This window comes from Trachypithecus francoisi, unplaced genomic scaffold (genome assembly GCF_009764315.1).
Source record: "Trachypithecus francoisi isolate TF-2019V2 unplaced genomic scaffold, Tfra_2.0 Lachesis_group10, whole genome shotgun sequence".
In the NCBI taxonomy this organism is placed as follows: domain Eukaryota; kingdom Metazoa; phylum Chordata; class Mammalia; order Primates; family Cercopithecidae; genus Trachypithecus; species Trachypithecus francoisi.
Genome location: NW_022681455.1, coordinates 67624193 through 67628548, shown reverse-complemented (window position 1 = coordinate 67628548; position 4356 = coordinate 67624193).

Sequence of the window (4356 nt, the reverse complement as noted above, 5' to 3'; positions counted from 1 at the left end):
CTGTGAACACTGAGGTAGGGAGTGGGTCTCCAAAACATTGGGCAATCTCATGCCTATGGCTTTGCTTGTTGTAGTCCATGTGGCTACTCTCACAGGTTGGAGTCAGGTGCCTGCAGCTTTTCCAGGCTGGTGTTGCATACTGGTAGCTCTACAGTTCTGGGGTCTCAGGGTGGTCCTGCCCCTGTGGCTCCAGAGTGCACTGTCCTGGTGGGAACTTCCTGCAGCAGCTCTGGTCCCACATTTCCATTCAGCACTACTCTAGTAGAGGGGTTCTCTGCAGTGGCTCTGCCGTTGCAGTAAGTCTCTGCATGGGCCCACAGGCTGTCTGATACATCCTTTGAAATCTAGGTGGAAGCTGCTATGCCTCATAGCTCTTGCTATGTGCCTGCAGAACGAGCACCATGTGGAAGTCACCAAGGCTTACTGCTTGTGCCCTCTGGAGTGGGTGCATGAGCAGCATCTGAGACCACTTGTGTCACTGGATAGTGCTACAAAGACTTACAACTTGGACCTTTTGGAGTGGGAGGCCGAGCCACACTGGGGGCCATTTGAGCTAGAGCTGCCTGAGCAGCCAGAATGCCAGGAGTAGAGGCCCAAGGCAGCCCGGGGCAGCAAGCCCTTAGAGAGTGCCCTGGGCCTGTCCCTTTCAACCATTCTGCCATTTTAGGTCTCTGAGCTTGTGATGGGAGGGGCAGATTCAAAGATTTGTGAAATGCCTTTGGGATCTTTCTCCCACTGTCCTGATGAATAATCTCTGGCTCCTTTCTAGCCATATTAATCTCTTCAGCAAACAGTGGCTTGGTCACGCCCTTCGTTTCCTCTGCTGAAAATGGTCTTTCATTCTCTACCACGTCTAGGCTTAGAGTTTCCCAAATCTCTCTGCTTTGCTTCCCTTTTGATTACAATTTCTGTCTTTAAGTCACTTATTCCTTCTTGCAGTTTAATGTAAGTGGTTAAAAGTAGCCATGCAATAGCCTGAATGCTTTGCTGCTTAGGTATTTCTTCCGTCAAATATTCTAATTCACCATTCTTAAGTTCAGCATTCCCTGGAATTGGTAGCTGGGAGTAGAGTGTTGCTATAAAACACCCAGCCTTAGGCATGGACACAATCCAGCCAAATTCTTTGCCACTTTCTAAGAAAGGCTTTTACTCCAGTTTCCAACACCTTGATCTTCAGTTCCATCTGAAATCTCATCAGAATGGCCTTTACTGTCCATATTTCTATCAGCATTCTGGTCACGACCACTTAAGTATCTCTAGGAAGTTCCAAACTTTCCCTAGTCTTCTTGTCTTCTAACTCCTAATCAGAATCTAGGCTTTTTCTACTCTGCTCCTCCAAACTCTTCCAATCTTTGCCCATTATCCAGTTCCCATGCAGCTTCCACATTTTCAGGTAACTTTATACCAACACCTCACTCCCAGTGCCAGTTTTCTTGGCCCATTTTCTGTTGCTATAACTAGATACCTGATACTGGATAATTATGAAAAAAAAGAAGTTTATTTCTTATGGTTTTGGAGGCTAGAAAGTCCATGGTCAAGGGGCACATCTGGCCAGGGCCTTGAAGCTGGTGAAAGTTCTGCAGAGTCCTGAGGCAGCGCACGGCATCACATGGCAAGTTGGCTGAGTGTGCTCAGATGCTAACATGCTAGCTTATGTCTCTCTTCCTCTTCTCATACAGCACCAGCTCCACTTCCATGATAACCCAATTGCCCATTAACCCATAAATGAATTAATCTTTGTGAGGGCTCTGCACTCTTAAAGGCCAAACACCTCTTAAAGGTCCCACCTCTCAATACTGCCACATTGGGGGTTAAGTTTCTTTTTTTTTTGAGATGGAGTCTGGCCCTGTCGCCCAGGCTGGAGTGCAGTGGCCGGATCTCAGCTCACTGCAAGCTCCGCTTCCCGGGTTTACGCCATTCTCCTGCCTCAGCCTCCGGAGTAGCTGGGACTACAGGCGCCCGCCACCTCGCCCGGCTAGTTTTTTGTATTTTTTAGTAGAGACGGGGTTTCACCGTGTTAGTCAGGATGGTCTCGATCTCCTGACCTCGTGATCCGCCCGTCTCGGCCTCCCAAAGTGCTGGGATTACAGGCTTGAGCCACCGCGCCCGGCCGGGGGTTAAGTTTCAACAGAAGTTTTGGAGGGAACAAATTTTCAAACCATAGCACCTATGTGAATTTTATGTTCCACAAACTAATGTATATATTTCAGTTCACTCATGTAATCACTATTTTCAACTAATGACATTTTAAATGTGTACTCGTATAATACAATTTCAAGTATTTCAAATTTCATTTTTAAAAATCTTTCCTACCACTGGCCGGGCATGATGGCTCATGCCTGTAATCCTAGCACTTTGGGAGGCCGAGGCAGGCAGATTACGAGGTCAGGAGATCGAGACCATCCTAGCTAACACGGTGAAACCCCATCTCTACTAAAAATAGAAAAATTAGCCAGGCGTGGTGGCGAGTGCCTGTAGCCTCAGCTACTCGGGAGGCTGAGGCAGGAGAATCACTTGAACTAGGGAGTCAGAGGTTGCAGTGAGTAGAGATTGTGCCACTGTAGCCCACCCTGGGGACACAGCAAGACTCCGTCCCCCTACTCAAAAAAAAAAAAAAAAATCTTTCTTCTTACAATGCCTAGAGACTTGGAAAAATACATTCATAATTTAAAGAGAGTTAACACTTACTGAGATGTATGCCCTATACTACACACTACTTTAAGTGGCTAACATGTTGTGTTGGCTAATTTTATGTGTCAACTTGAGTAGGCCACGGGGTACCAGTTTGAACATTGTTCCCGGATGTGTCTGTAAGGGTGTTTCTGAATGGGATTAGCATTGGAACTGGTGAACTCAGTAGACTGTCCTTCCCAATGTAGCTGGGCATTATCTAATACATTGAAGGCCTGAATAGGACAAAAGGTAGAAGAAGGAATTCACTCCTTTTTTCTTGCCTCACTGCTTGAGCTAGGATATCTCATCTCATCTTCTTTGCCCTCAGACTGGATTTACATCATAACTTCCCCTGGTTCTCAGGCCTTTGGAGTCAGACTGATTCACACCACTGGCTTTTTTGGGTCTTCAGGTGTTCAGTTTGCAGATGGCATTATCATGGGACTTCTCAGCCTCCAGAACTGCATGAGCCAATTCCACATCATCTCTCTCTCTCCTATTGAAGAACCCTAATACACGTTATTTATTCATTTAATCTTCTCAACTTCCCTGTGAAGTGAAAGTGACACAGCAACAATATAGGGTGGTCACAGAAGAGCAGAAAATTCCAGGCAGCAGTTTTACATGATTAGCAAAAAGGAAACTGTTGAAATGGCTGCATAAACTAGGGGCTGATAAGATCCTGAAAAACCAGGGTGTGCGCCAAGCTGGCTAAGACTGACTGGACCCAGCATGGCACTGAATATGACCTAGATTTCACCTAGGACCTCTAAACATACTAAAGCACACATAGACCAGTGCCACGACTGTTCTGGGAACACCTGTATTTGGTGTAGAAGTCGGTGGCACCACAATTCCAAGAAATCTTCACCTTTTTCCAGGAATCTTCAAGAATATTTCACCTCTTGGTTATAGAAATCCATAAAGATAGAAGCCCTAAACTCCACTGAGTCACTCTCTCTTGAGTATGCCCACACTCCCCTTTCTTGAATGTGTACTTTTCTTTTTTTTTTTTTTGAGACAGGGTCTCGCTCTGTCACCCGGGCTGGAGTGCAGTGGCACAATCGTGGCTCACTATAATCTCTGCCTCCCGGTTCAAGTGATTCTCCTGCCTCAGCCTCCCAAGTAGCTGGGATTATAGGCCTACGCCACCATGCCCAGCTAATTTTTGTATTTTTAGTAGAGACAGGGTTTCGCCATGTTGGCCAGCTGGTCTCGAACTCCTGACCTCAAGTGATCGATCCACCTCGGTCTCTCAAAGTGCTGGGATTACAGGCATCGAATGTATACTTTTCACTTTGCAATAAATCTTGGTACTTTCACTGGTTTCTGACTTGCCTCGAATTCCTTCTCATAATGGTATCAAGAGCCTCGACATCAGCTGGAGTTAAGGTCCCACCAGCGTTTGGGGACCTCCCTCAGCCCTCCAGTATCAAAAGTATTATTATCTCCAACTTACACATAAGGATATTGAAGCACAGAGAAGTTAAATAAGTTATCCAAGGTCACATAGGTAGTTAAGAAGTAGAGTCAGAATTTGAACCCAAATAATTGGGTAAGTAATTAAGTAACTGACTCCAAGTTAAAGATTTTCTGTTATTATTGTGGCCTTCTCAAACTATAACGCATTATTTAACTCGCATGTTAAAAGCCACTAACCCCTAGCACACAGCAACACAATCA